Here is a 15,496-nt window from a genome sequence, read left to right on the forward strand (position 1 = left end):
TGGTGTTCATCATATGACTAGTAGGAGTGATTTGCAACTGGAGTCAGTTGGAATATCTCTCAGCTGCTTTGCATGCTGGAATGAGCTCAGTGATCAGCTACATTCCAATTATTTTAATTCTACCTTCTTGAGACATACACAAGTGCTGGGTGCCTCTAATTCACCATCTTGAGAAGGTCAAAATTTTATATTACATACCATCAACCACCTACCTTATATTTTACCTCTGGCTACATAAACATTTTTCTGCAGTCTAGCATCCTTGTGATTTTCCTTCAATATTTCTACTGTGTGATGAAAAGAATACATATTTTAATTTTTTTTCATTTTGCTTTTAATCTCAATATTTTCTGGTAGTCACAAAAGACCCCACTTGAAGATTGCATACCTGAAGTGAGTTTCTTCCCCATGCTGCTTACTTTGCTCCAGAGGTCCACTGAGCAAGAGGCCAACAGGAAGGGCTGCTGACAGTATATGGATTGTTCAACCTAGACCTACCCTAGTGGAGATGTGTTTCAGTGGTCCTGCTTTAATATAATTGCAGCACCAAATCCTGCTAAGTCCCTCTGTGGGCACTCTTAACCACCTAGACTTCTGCCCAAGGAAAACAAAAGCTTCTCCCTCAGATCCTTTCAGTCTTTTGTGCTTTTAGACACTAAGGAGTGCAAAGTTAATAACCACCAGAGCACTCTCAGTGGGGAGCATTGCATCATGGGTACTGACAGTCTTAAAATCAGACAAAATCGGAGTCAAATCCAGACTTTGTTACTTACCAGTTTTATCCCTGTTTACTCTTTTTGTAACTCAGTTTATACCCCAGTGAAATGGAGATAAAGAATTTCTCCCTGACAGGTGTTTTTTTTGTTGTTTTTTTTTTTATGAGGACTGAACAAAATGACATTTACAAAATGCTTAGCATAGTGTCTGCCTCATAGTAAGCAAGTCATAGTTATGATTTTTACAATTTGAATATAATGGGAAAAGCTTAGTATGGGATACTTTAAGGGTGGGAAGGAAGTGATCAAAAGCAAAGAGCTGAAAATTGAGTACTCTGCTGAAAACTAGACTGTATCTTTTGACTCTGTTTCCCCATCTGGCCCAAAGAAATGTGATTTGCTGTGTTCATTAAAGCAGAACGTTTAGAAGAAGAAAGCCTGGTCAGCTGTACTGGGAACATATCTCAGTGGCCCTGAATGTCCTCCATGCACTGTTTCCCCACCCTAGTGCTCCAACCCACACCCACAACTCCAACCTTGCTTAACCTCATCCCATATCTCATGTGTTTGTACTTCCCTAAGGGGCCTGAGGGCCTGGCTCCTGTTTCCATTTCACAGGTAGGCCATGCCAGCATCCCTTGTACCACACACTGTCTTAGCTTTAATTTCTCTTGGGACTTCCTCTTTGACCTATGGGTTATGTAGGAGTGTGTTGTTTAATTCCCAAACATTTGGGATTTTCCAGATGTATTTCTGTTGTATATTTGCCTTTAATTCCATTATGGTCTGGGAACATATTTTATGTGATTTCTTTTTTAATTTCGGTAAGATTTGCTTTATAGCTCTGAATATGGTTTAAGTTAGTGAATGTTCCATGTGTGCTTGAGAAGAATATGTAACCTGCTGCCGCTAGGTGGGGTGGTTTATGAAAGTCGATTAGTCAAGTTGCTGAATAATGCTGTTTAGGTGATCAGTACTCTTATTTATTTTGTGCCTACTTATTTTACCAATCACTGAGGAAGAGGTGTTGAAATCTTCCATTCTAATTGTGTATTTGTCTGTCTTTATTTGCTTCTGTCAGTTTTTTGCCTCACCTGTTTTGAAGCTCTATTGTTAGGTGCATACACATTTAGGATTGTTATGTGTCCTTGGAAAATAGACTCTTTAATCACTGTGTAAACGCTCTCTTTATCCCTGACAAACTTGTTATTCTGAGGTCTGCTTCTTCTAAAATTAGCATAGTTACTCCAGTTTTCACTTAAGTGTTTCATGTTATGTCTTTCTCTAGCCTTTTATTTTTAATCGAAGTCTTTGTATTTCAAGTGAGTTTGTTGTAACAGCATGTAATTGGGTCTTGCTAGTTTACCCAGTCTAGCAATCTCTTTGAACTGATGTGTTTAAATCATTCACACTTAAATTATTGGTATCACAGGATTAAATTCTACCTTTTTGCTATTTTCTATTTATTGTACTTGTTTTGGTTTTCATTTTCCTCTTTATCTGTCTTCACTGGGTTGAATTTGTCGTTTTTATTGTTTCCTTTTATCTTTTTCCATTGACTATTTACCCTACTTTAAAAATTTTTTAATTGGTTAACTAGAATTCTTATGTAATTTTAAGTGAGAAAAGGTTTTATCTATTATATTTCCTTCAGGATAGACAGGGAGAGACCTGTGGTTTTGTTTCCTTCTGAGAAGGAGTTTGAAATATTTTGGTTAAAATAACTAGAATTCAAATTGAATGTTGAAGTATGAAGTGGCATTTCCTTTTAAATAAGCATTTCATTTGTAATGAATAAACCAACTCATACACCTGTTGTTTTTTTTAACATGGAAGATTAAATCTGGGTGAACTAAAATACTTTCTATATTTTTAAGCAACAAAAATTGTGCAAAAAGAAAAATGCAGTGAAGTTTTCAATTGTTTAACTTAATTCTCCTGAAGAAGAGGCTGGAAATTATAGACTATTTCTCTTTGGGAAAATCCTAGAGAATTTTTCCCCTCTAGAAAAGTCATTCTCACTTTTATTTTGAGATTGTAACACGAGCTCATCTACACAACAAATTTTGCTTATAATTTCAGGAAACTCACTGACTTCCTGAAAAGTATTCAGATCTCAATTAGTAACACCTGGCCCAGAATAAGCACTAAAAGTATTTTGATGTTAACATAGATCTTGGTATGTAGATCAGTGTCAGAAGTTTCAGGTCCGACCTGAGTTCCTTGGGTAGGGCAATGGAAACTCTTGTCCTTCCCTTGTCTAAGCAGCCCCAGTCCAGGTCACACCCAGGCCCAGTTCTGAGTTTTGTCACCTGCCCAGTCACTACGCCTTGGTGTGACAACATTGTAGCCTCTTCAGCGTCCCAAAGAAGCCCCGATGGTGAGAGCCAACTGGCTAGTCTGAATGGCCAACATGCCTAGAATGCATTTGTCATTTATTTTGTATAAGATAAAGTTCTCCCACACACAACAAAACAATCATTTAAATTATTCTTACAAACACCAAGACAAAGTTTCTCATTAGCACACTTTTACACTAATATAAAATCCATTTCAAGTATATATAGAGAGAGAGTCAAGCAAAACATGTTTGCAAATTTAAGTCTGGCCTCTCATGTAAGCTTTAGAAAGTTAGAGCTACAAAGCATTTAACAGCAATGAATCCCAAAGGAGCCACCATCTACTCTTCCCTAATTCTTCTGTTAAGTTCCAAAATCTCTCTCCAACTATGGTCACCTCCTACATCAATGAAAGGAGTGTTATTTGACTCTTTTCAGGAAGTAAAATTTATATAGATAAGTAACTCTACTCATTCCTCAACTAATGCACTTCTCCTTGTCTTGTATTCCATTTTTTTTTTCTTTTTTATGATCATTCCTTTTAATGATTCAGTTAATTATATACCTTTAAATATTCATCTTATTTTCAGAAGTACAAATCCTTACACAGTAGAAATTAGTTCTGCCATGCTCTGATTTAAAGTAGGAGTGAACTCCTCAAAGGACCCATGCTCTTGTCATCTGGCTCTACTCTATTGGATATAGTGTGGCTGACTGACCTTCAGAGGAAAAGAAGCCTCTTCTCATTTGTGTATCATGATTCCTGCTTTCCATTCAACTAACAGAACATCATATTGAGGTATTTTTAAATAAAGATGATGGATCATCTTTGAAATTTTTATTACCAAATTATAAAAATAATTGAATGTTTACATTAACCAAATCAAATGGAACCCTCTGGACATAATCAGTAATCTGTGGCCTAGAAACTCATTTTAGCAGTGGAGAAACTGCCTTGGATTTAATACGGTCAATGCAGAGTCTACTTGAGAATCACTATAACTTATCATGTTTGTGTCTCTTTTTCAGCAAATTGGAATTTTATTGTTTTTAAAGCTTCTACATCCTTGAATAAAATGTATCATGTACATATTAAGTTTATTGTTGCTTACAGGCATGGAAATAAATGATATTTCCGTGGGGGCAAAAGAGGCTTTTCCAAATTTCCTAAATAAAAACGGTTTGAGAAAACATCACTTTCCAGAATACACTGAAGGAGCCCCAGAGGAAAACAAAAGGTATTCATATTTGTACACTGATGTCTATTCAGTGCTCTTTTAAATAGTCAGAATGTCACAACTTCGGCATTTCTAAGGGAACATTCGGGTATTCTAACCTGATAGTTTCAATTCCTTTTTAGTCTTTGTAATAGTTTATACTCTATAAAAGATTAGCTTCTCTCTATCAACTCTTCTTTCCTCTTGCTAGACAATGATGCTTTTTAATGTGGTCCCAAAGAAACAACTTAACTTAGATCCATTTCAATGACTTACTTATTTATACAACAAACTCACTAACAATGTTCTCAAAAATACCCTCTAGCAGAGCTCATGTATGCACCTCTGTATCTTCCTCCAATTTGAGCATCTTCTGTATAAACAATAGCCCTTTTCAACTGCTTGGCAACATTAGGAAGATGAGTTTTCTCCTAGTGATAAGGAAAAAAAATAGTCTTAGTTTGATTCTGTTGTTCTGGGAGGGGGGGTGGAAATGGAATTAGAAACCAAACAAACATTTAAAACTTGATACATGATTTTTCTCCTTCTTAAATATGTTTTAGTTTTCATCCTTAGATGAAGTACTGCATGAAATTTCTGATGTTCCCAGTTTTCCAAGACTATATGCCATAATATTATAGTGAAAGCCTTTCTCTATAATGCACTTAATGGTCTTCCACTTGTCTGATCAATTCTTGGAAAATTTCACAAAGTGGACTGAAGCATCTGGGTGCTACTTCTTATGCTTCTCCCGGCAAGCTTGCAAAAATAATGCATATGAGCTTATGGCAAAGCACATCATTCAAAAAGTTTATCCACCTAAGATTTAGCCAATGATATCATTGACAGTGACTATGGAATGTCCTCTAAACACCCATGTTTTAAGGCTTAGTCCCTAGTCTGGTGCTACTGGAGGTGGTAGAAACATTTTTTAATTAGTGATAGAGCGCTTGCCTAGCAGGTATGAAGCACTGGGTTTGATCCCCGGCACCACATAAAAAAATTTATGTAAACAAATAAAATAAAGGTATTGTGTCCATCTACAACTAAAAAATAAAAATAAAAAATTGTATTTACTTAGAAGCATTCAGAATGTCATCAAAAGAGTTGGAACTTTTTTTTCCTGAAATTACAGTTGGTATTCAGTAATTAACAGAACAACCCTTTTGTATACACTGCATCAGAAACAACTAAAGATGAAAAAGCTACCACCCCCACATATGACTAATTTGTGCTGTGCACTGACAAAAACCCAATTTAAATTTCCAAACTAATTTACGACCTCCATACTGTACCAGGCAAGTAACCTTGCCTGGTAAAGGTTAAAACTTGATACATGATTTTAGCTCCTGAAAATACCACCAGGACAGGGTTATTCAAAGACACATTCAGTAGTGTGTCAGGTATTTAAAAAAAAAAAAAAGACACTGTATAGTTTAAACACAAATCTCACACAGTTTTACATTTGGGTTTTATTTCTTTTAAAAAGAATGAGTTGTAAAGGGGAGTGGGAAGGTTAAATGCTTTACAGATAAGAAAAAACTTATTCATCTCAAACCAACTTATTCATCATCATCTTCTTCATCTTCCTCATCTTCCTCTTCTTTCTTCTTCTTCTTGCTTTCCTCGCCCTGACTATTCCCTTCTTGTTGCATCAGGTTTTCCATTAACTTGGTAGGCAGCAAGATCCTTTTTGTATTTTTCCTTCAGGTAGCAAGAAAGCACTTGTCATCGGCAGCACTGTTATTCCACATTGCTCCCAGTTTCTTTGCAACATCACCAGTGGACAGGCTGGGGCACTCTTTGGTTTTTAGGTGATGCTCAGAAAAGAGCAAGAAGGCTGATGGAGGCCTCTTGGGTGCATTAGGATCCTTGAACTTCTTTTTTGCTTCCCTTTGAAGAGGGATACAGGATTTTACCTCTCTTTCATAACAGGCCTTGTCTGCCTGTGCTTTGCCTTCAAGTCTTCCTTGCTCATTAGCACATGTGGTCTTCCACCTGTCTGATCAATTCTCCAAAATTCCACAAAGTGGACTGAAGCATCTGGGTGCTGCTTCTTGTGCTTCTCCTGGCAAGCTTGCAAAAATAATGCATATGATGACATTTGCCTCTCTGCTTCTTAGGATCTCCTTTTTTCATCTTTAGTTTGTTTTTCCTCAGTAAGAGGTGCAGAGGCTCCCAGTGCCCATCTGGCTCTCAGTTGATCTGGTGTTGTCTATGGAGCTAATGTACTGTAGAGGTGGCGGACACTGCAAGAGGTGGTGCTTAGTGGGAGGTTGTAGGCATGGCCTGCATGCCTTCAAAGGGGACTATGGAACCTTTGTCTCCTGTTCTCATTCTCATTCACATTCCACTAGGAGGCAGATCCACTTCCCCACAACCCTACCCTCAGCCCAAATTCTAAAAGTTGTAAAGTATGGAAAACTTATCTTCCTTAATATAATTTTGTTTCACACCAAAATGTACTGCCCTGCCACAGGTCCAAGAACAACAGGGCCAACTCACCATGGACTGAAACCTCTCAAACTATGAGCCCAAATAAACTTTCCCTTTTCAAGTTGGTTGATATCTCATGTATTTTGTCACAGTAACAGAAAGCTGACTAACACAACTTTGTGATATTTGGCTCAAATTGTGATATTCTGCTCACTCTGAAACATCCATGACTTGAGAGGCCAGTGTACCCACTAAGAATCACTTGCAGCAAGTTCAAAGAAAGCCATTCCTTTCCTAAAGTGCTACTACAAAGCCCCTTTACTTTCTTCATATTGAAAAATCAGAGTATAATGAACCATTGAGAGAGGTGGGAAAAAAGATGGAGATTTACCTAGGGAGACAGAATTCAAAGGGAAGCAAGATCAAGATCTTCAGTAAAGGCAAAAGATTCTTCATAGATGAGTGAAGAACCAAGACCAGAAAGAAAAAATGCAGTCAGTTTCTATCCTTTGCAATTTGGGTTGAGGGGAGGGTTGTTTATCATCTTCTTGACTTATACAATTTACTCATAAATTTAAAAAAGTCTTTGCCACAGAGAAGTTTAAACCTTTTTTTATTATTGAATTTATCTACCTTTTATTTCTTGTGGATTTCCGTGCTTATATCCTGCTTGGAAAGGCTGGACTTATTTCATTTGCTCCATGGTTATAAACATATTAACCCATATTTTGTTTTAGTAATTATTTGATTTTTAAATACTTAATATGCTTCATATTGGAATTAGTTTGTGAAAGTTATAAAGTTTGGAAGATTGGACTGGGGCTGGGCTCAGTGGTAGAGCACCTGCCTTGCACGTGTGAGGTACTGAGTTCGATCCTCAGCATGACATAAAAATAAATAACGATAGTGTGTCCATCTATAACTAAAAAAATGTTTTAAAAAAGTTTGGAAAACTTATCTTCCTTAATATAATTTTGTTTCAAAGCAATATCATGCAGCTTGTACTTGTATCAATTGACTGATCTTTGACTTTTTCCTAAAGACCTACAACGTGCCCAGCCAGTGAGGGATCCAAAAGAAATATGATATGATGATTGATTTCAAAGAACTTACAGTATGGTTGGGGGAACCACTAACACCCGAGACAATTCTAGAACAAGACAGCATATAATTAAGCATTAAATGCTGTGGCTCTCCCTAGAGCTGCTGTGGGAGCTCAGAGGAAGGAGAGATCCACCTGAGTTGAAGATGTCAGGGAATACTTTGTAGACAAGTTGGAACTTGAGATGGATATGTATTTCCCCAAAGGCTCAAAAAAAAAAAAACAAAAAAGTTATGGCTGTGTGTATGAGTGTGTGTGTGTATAGTTCAGGTGGACAGCATATTTCATAAAGCAACCCATCTATTGGGAAAACATACCTGATACCAACTATATAGGATTTAGATATGTGCTTACAAATTTGAGACAGGGTTTTAGGGATAGAGTATGTGGCAGAGTGACAAGGGTGACGTTAAGAGGGGGGATGGTCTGTAGAAGGGTATTTGCCTGAGAGTCGTCTTAACATTCTGCTCAGTCCCCAGGCACGTGCTAAGATCCTCCCACCCACTCCACAGAGCATCCCTGGGGTTTCACCTCTGGTTCTACCAGAGGGTTCTGTCAAGTGTGAGTGGGCATCCCGTGAATGCTGTCTGTGAGAACTGGCTGCTGTCTCCCTTCTCTCACTACCTGAGAAAGCCACACCTCTCCCATCACACAGCCTCAGGTAACTGATGAGCAGTGAACACCTGAGGACATCACCTGTTTTATTGCTGCTGGTAGGAATAAAAGTGAGCATGACTTATTTTCAGTGGTTGGAGAGAGAGTAATGAGTGTCATTTACCAATAAGGTTTGGAAGCCTTATGTTTTTATATACCCTTTGATGTAACTATTTGACTGCCAGGAAAGTCCTACTTGTTTATGTTAAAAAAAAAAAAAACGTATTTTGTTTGTTATGTAGCAGGTACTCCTTTAAGTATTTTTTGAAAAAATAATTCATTTAACCTTCATCATAATTCTGTGAGTTAAGTACTATTATTATCTTCATTTTACAGGTGAGGAAAATGAGGTAGGGCGCGATTAAGTAACTTGCCTATGGTCACCAACTAGCATGTGACAAAACCAGCATTTAAACCACACCGACTCCGGAGTCATTAGAGTCTACTTTGCACCAGGCACACTGCTTGAAGCAGGCATCTTGGGTGTGCACGATGACTTGACGACACGCTTGCCACTCGACACGCAGGTACATTCATGCTCCCTTGTGCCAAGCACAGCCCCGTTCCCTAGAACCCCGACTTAAACCATGATTTTCAAAATGAGGGTAAAACTCATTTATGGAGGAGGGGAGGTGTGGAACAAATTTAGTGGACGATGACCAGAATTTCTTTTAAATGTGATATGAAAAAGGACAGATAAGAAATTACCAGAGTGAGTTTTGTTCCAACATTTTTTCCACTTATAAGTGTGTCACATGTGGATGTCACGTGCACAGGTCACTGATGAGTCAAGATCACCCTGTACTTCTTATTGTGAACTGCAATCAGAACAGAAAGGCTTGACAGAAGTCCATCAGGAAAGGCAAATATGAAGTTAGCAATTGTACGAAGTAGCTTTTAAAAATAATGGCCAAGTTGTTTTAAAAGAGATCATTAAATATATTATGATATAGCAATATCATGGAATTCTACCCAGAAACTAAAATTGTATTATAGCTAAATATTTAGCAACATAGTAATGTATAAGATACATAGGTAACGACAATATCAGATTATAAAACATTTGTAATGTAGTATTTTTGTGTAAAGTCCACACATATATTTATATAGGAAAAGGACTAAAAAGTAGCCATTAAATGTTCCTAGAGCAATCCCACTTTTTCAGGAGGCTGAGGCAGGAGGATTGAGTCCAAGGCCAGCCTGGGCAATATAGTGAGACCCTGTCTCAAAACAAAACAAACAAAAGTAAATAAACAATAGGTTTCTAATTGAGTAGGATAGACTCAGCCTATCAACAGATGAATGGTTAAAGAAAATGTGGGATACATATACACAATGGAGTATAATTCAGCCATAAAGAAGAACAAAAGCCTATCATTTGCAGCAAAAGGGATGGAACTGGAGCCATTAAGTGAAATAAGTCAGCCACAGAAAGACAAGTACCACATGTTCTCTTTCATATGTAGAAGCTAAAAAATGTTGACTTGAAAGTAGAATGTGTGTACTAGAGATTGGGAAGAGTGTTGCCAGGGACATTCAAAAAAGATAGGTTGGATTTGGTCAATGAATATTATATGCATGTGGAAACATCACACTGAACCTCATGAATATATACAATTAATACGTATTAATAAAATTTAAAAAAATATATAGAGAACTCAAAAAATGTGGGAACTACACAAAAATATTTTCTTCTTTTGTTTCTCTGCATAATTATTTTATAAGATAGATTTTATACAAAATACAATGTATCCTTATAGATATGATTACCTAATAAATATCATATATATGTAAAGAATTCGTGTAAATAACAATAATAATAAAATAATATTAAAAATAAAATATTTAAAATTATACAAACATAAAAGTATGAAGTGTATAAGAATAATAAAATGGTAATGCATTAAAGTAAATTATTAAATAATATTGAAAAGAATAAAATATCCAGTAAAAGAGAGAAGGATGATAACAGATCTTTCATGCAAGAGCAACCTTTCTTGCCAAATAAAACAAATGATGTTCATCCACAATCAGATACAAAATGAACCAACAATGAGATAAAAATGCCAGTTTTGCAAACTGCTAATCCTTCCCTTTAAAAAAATCACTTTAAGAAAATCCATCATATGGGGCTGGGGTTGTGGCTCAGTGGTACAGTACTTGCCTAGCATGAGTGAGACCCTGGGTTTGATCCTCAGCTCCACATAAAGATAAATAAATAAAGGTATTGTGTGCAACTACAACTAAAAAATATATAAAAAAAGAAAATCCATCATATTATAATCTGGCGTTTCAGAATGGAAATAAATGTGTATTCACCTTAAAAGCAATAGGTTTACTCTAAATACCAAATATCAGACTGGCCTGGAGCACTTAATATGGATTTTTATTTCTGCCTCAGCTTGCAAGGGTCAAGAGAATGAAACATTGGCATTGATTAATAGTCTCACAATATCACAAAATAAATCATAAATGAGGTACAAATGTTTCCCCAAAAAGTACAATAAAGTTTAAGGCAGGAAAAATGGTGTTTATAATCAATTACTGATACTTTTTTCAGTGCTCACTCTACACACACACACACCCCACAGGTACTACGTTAACCTTTTAACCCACATTATCCATTTAACCCTCACATCAGCTTTATGGGTTGCAGTTCCTATATTAGCCCCATTTTTACTATAAGACAACTAAAGCTACAAAGGTGAAGTAACCAGCCCCATAGACAGGTATGACAGGATTTGAGCCCAGGTCTCAACACCTCTACAGTTTACAATCCCAGTCTCTTGGGAAATTCAACACATATTGAAACCTGACAGTTATACATGACGCTAATTAGAATGTAATTTTTGAGATCAGAAAATTTCAAAGACTGGCCAAGAAATCATTGGCACTGGATACACATTCTCTTGAGTTTCCATGTGATAGATTCTTAGAGGACACATTCACAATATGGTTATGACTGAATTTTTTCCTTGTGAAAATTTGAGTGTCATAAAAAAACAGCTCATCTTGTTCTGGAGAGAATGTTCTGTGAGTATATATGGTAACAAGAAAAACTATCGTGATCTCTTTCTATGCTAATGTGATCCAAATAAGGAAAGACTGAAATCATTGTCTCAGGTTCTTTCTGCAGTATTATAAAACAAGATTTTTACAATACACTTGGTCCAGAGACTTCTTATCATCATAGTGTTACACCATAGTCATTGGAGTTATGACAACAAAAATAATAATGAAAATTAACAATAGTATAATAGCAGTAATGCACTAAGGGAAATGATAAATAAAAGCAAGTGTAAAGGCTGTCTATTGTGAATGGAAAATGAACTGTAAGTTTTTTCCTTTTTAATTTCTGGGAGATACGGCCTATCTCTGCAGGATTTGGCAACTAGAAAATATGCATCACTTGGAATGTGATACAAGCTATAATTATCCATTCTTTTTTTTTTCTTTTTCTTTTTTTTTTTTTTTGGTACTAGAGTTTGAACCCAGGGGTACTTGACCACTAAGCCACATCCATAGCCTTTTTTTTTTAGAGAGAGAGAGAGAGAGAGAATTTTAATATTTATTTTTTAGTTTTCGGTGGACACAGCATCTTTGTTTGTATGTGGTGCTGAGGATCGAACCCGGGCCGCATGCATGCCAGGCGAGTGCGCTACCGCTTGAGCCACATCCCCAGCCCCATCCATAGCCTTATATATATATATATATATATATATATATTTTACTTACAGACTGGGTCTCTGTAAGTTCCTTAGGGCCTTGCTAAGTTGCTGAGGCTGGCTTTGAACTCACAATCCTCCTGCATCAGCCTCCAGAGCCAATGGAATTACAGGTGTGCATCAGCATACCTGGCCCATTCTTGGTTTTTTAAAATAGAAATAGCATTCAATAATTGTATTCTTTAAACATACTATATTGGCTGGGTATTGTGGTGCACACCTGTCATCCCCTAGACTTGGGAGGCTGAGACAGGAGGATTGCAAGTTTGAAGCCAACCCCATCAATTAAGCAGGCCTTAAGCAATTTAGTGAGACCCTGTCTCAAAATGAAAAAAAAAAAAAAAAAAAAAGATGTGGCTTAGTGGTTAGGTGCCCCTGGGTTGAATCTCTAGTACCAAAAAAAAAAAAAATACATATACACCATTTTAGCAGTAGCTAGATGGCAGTAGTGGCAGTGACAGATGATTGTTTTACTTTACAGCTGGTTAATGTCTTTCATGGCTGCTTATTACTCTGATGTTGTCTTATTTCTACTACCCTCATTTTACCTTTGGCCCCAATTTCTTCATCATTTTATCTATTTTATAAACTACATAATTTAGGAAATAAAATCAAGATAAATACAGTCCAAAGAGTCCAACTTCTGATCTCATAAGTCTCTGTGATTTTTTTTTTCCTTGTAGACGCAGAGTTCCAGGTTAAAGGACTTAGCTAATGGCTGTTAAGTGGCCTTAGAGTGGGAGTTGAGGATTAAGGTCTGCAGAGCTGATATGATCAAACTAGGTCACATCTTCATACTGGCAGAGAATTGAGCATAGTTGTCTTTGCTTCCTACTTAATTCTCTCCCTAGTGTCAAGTTGCAGTCATTTACAATCAAGCCTAGTATGGTCACTGGGGACAAAGTGCGAGAGTAAGAAAAGTGGGGAACAGTGGAACAGAGCGGAGGATGAATTTAGTGTTCCACATAGACAACTTCTGAAAATAATGATGGCAACTTACCTGACAGATTATCACACGGGATATATTCATTTCTAGATTTTAAACATACACACACACAATCATATGGAATAGGCCATGTATCAAGATTTATTTAAAGGTTCTCTGAATAATTATTTAACAGCAGTTGTTAAATATAATTTAAGTGAAACGACAAGGGTAAATGAAATATTTTTAACCAACAATACCATAGCAGCTATACACACACACACACACACACACACACACACACACACATATATATATATACACATATATACATGTGTATATATAGACACATATATNTATATGAAATAAGATAAATTACTAAGATGATATCCCCCCACACCCCCATGGCTTTATCAAACCCACTACTCACAGGGTACTGCTGGCTGAGGTGGAACTATGGTTTCTGGGAACTGCTGAGTCCCCAGGGCAGGGGCCATGGCTGATAATATAAAATAGAACTGAGTTAGTCCAGGATGAGGTTCTGATTTGCCATCCAAGCAACTGTGTGGGGACAGCAGTGAACAGCAGGTAGGGAAAGGGATGTCTTTGTCTTCTGGACCAGCGACTGGATCCACAGGGGAAAGCGTAAGAAGGGCAAAAGCCAAGTCTCCCTTCAACATTGCTGCTGCTCCAGCTCATTTTCTGTCTTTTCATCCTGCTCTCAGAGTCCTTAGAGCTGGGGCTCAAATTCAGTTTTGAGCTAATAGAGAAAGGGAAGGCGGGAGGTTAAACCAAACTGTTAACTGTGTCTCTTCAAAACTGACATTTAATACAGGGTGTAAATCACTAGGGGGGCCTGTTATTCCTTCAGGAATGCAATTACATAGGGTCAAATAAAACATGAAAGAAACCAACAAGTTTTAAAATGTAGTACGTTCTCAAAAGTAGGCAAGAAGGAATGTGAAGCAGTCCAAAAATGCTAACACTCCCGCTGTCCTATAGGAGAGGATTAGCAGAGGTTTCTGCTCTGTAATGGTTACGTGGTAAGCGTGGCATGAGAGCACATCAGGACTCTGAGCTTCCCCTGGGCTCGGGCTTGGTGGAGACCCCTGCAGTCATTCATTCAGAGGGGGTGCAGGCCACCTGCCACTATGGTCCCCTTACCAGCACTGACTCCTCTTAGCACTTTTCAAAAGTGTTTATGGGGCTGTGCAGAATAAATACTGTGGGAAAGTTTTCTTTTTTTTTCTCTCATTCACACATAGACACAGAAGAAGAAGGAAAAGGAGAAGAAGGAGAAGGAGAAGGAGAAGGAGAAGGAGAAGGAGAAGGAGAAGGAGAAGGAGAAGGAGAAGAAGAAGAAGAAGAAGAAGAAGAAGAAGAAGAAGAAGAAGAAGAAGAAGAAGAAGAAGAAGAAGAAGAAGAAGAAGGAAGAATCCTTATTCTGTGACTTTGAAGATAAAAGGAAAAAAATTTGGATTTCTGATATTTATGGTTACTTGTCAATTGTGTAGTGCTAATTTATCCCATAGGGTAGGGTGGAGGGTAGTCTTACATTTGTATCTTGAGAAGTGTCAGTTCATAGTTTGGTGTGTTTTAAACTTGATGCCTTAAAAGCTTGAGTTGGATCTCTTTTAGTTTAACATCTTCACCAAGTAGGGTGATCAACTTGCCCTGGTTTGCTTGGGCTTTTCTGGAGTTTAGCACTGAAAGTCCTGCAGCCCAAGAAAGACCTCAGTCCTCAGCAAACAAGGATGATCAGTCACGCTACCATAAACACAAGACTATTCTACACACACAACACATATTCTCTCTTTCCTGCTGTGCATCTTGCCTTCTATGCACCCAATATGTTTGTAAGGGTGTGTGTGCGTGCATACACACACACACACACACACACACACACACACTCACAACCCAAGTATGTGGAATCTGAACTAAACCAAGAGAAACTATTTGTAATCAATTGTTCTTTTGCTTTTGAAATGAAATAAACTACATCGTTTCAAACTCCTGGACTCAAGCAATCCTGCCTCAGCCTCCTGAAGTAGCTGGGACTAAAGGCACATACCACCACACCCAACTGTAATCAGGTCTTTAAAGTCTTGCTTTTAAGCATATGGCAACAACATGGTAGGAACTGTGTGTAGATCGTGTAAGGAGAGGAGGTGGCTGGGAAACAGCACTAGGATTACAACTAAACTAATTATAAAAGAATTCCAACACAACAGACAAGTCAGCTGGGTTCAGATTCTTGTATAAGCACTAATTTTTATAAGCCAGCACTCACTGCTCCAAGAAAAACACAGTGTCAAATAAGTTGTGATTAAAATTTGGTTTTTCTTATCTTACTCACAAAATGAACCAAACTACAAAGCCAAC

At 37.4% G+C, this 15,496-nt stretch overlaps 1 long non-coding RNA gene across 2 annotated transcripts in view; it reads left to right on the forward strand.

Annotated features, from left to right (window-relative positions):
• The window catches only part of LOC125613304, a 50,123-nt gene extending 35,698 nt beyond the window's left edge, over positions 1-14,425 (forward strand). The window contains exon 5 of one of the 2 annotated variants that reach the window (XR_007343826.1): positions 14,380-14,425. This is a non-coding gene — a long non-coding RNA (uncharacterized LOC125613304). Of the gene's footprint in view, positions 1-8,800; positions 10,253-14,379 lie in introns of those variants that run through there. The other variant, XR_007343825.1, reaches the window with a different exon arrangement.
• The last annotated feature ends 1,071 nt before the right edge of the window (positions 14,426-15,496 follow it).

This window comes from Marmota marmota, unplaced genomic scaffold (genome assembly GCF_001458135.2).
Source record: "Marmota marmota marmota unplaced genomic scaffold, marMar, whole genome shotgun sequence".
Lineage (NCBI taxonomy): Eukaryota > Metazoa > Chordata > Mammalia > Rodentia > Sciuridae > Marmota > Marmota marmota.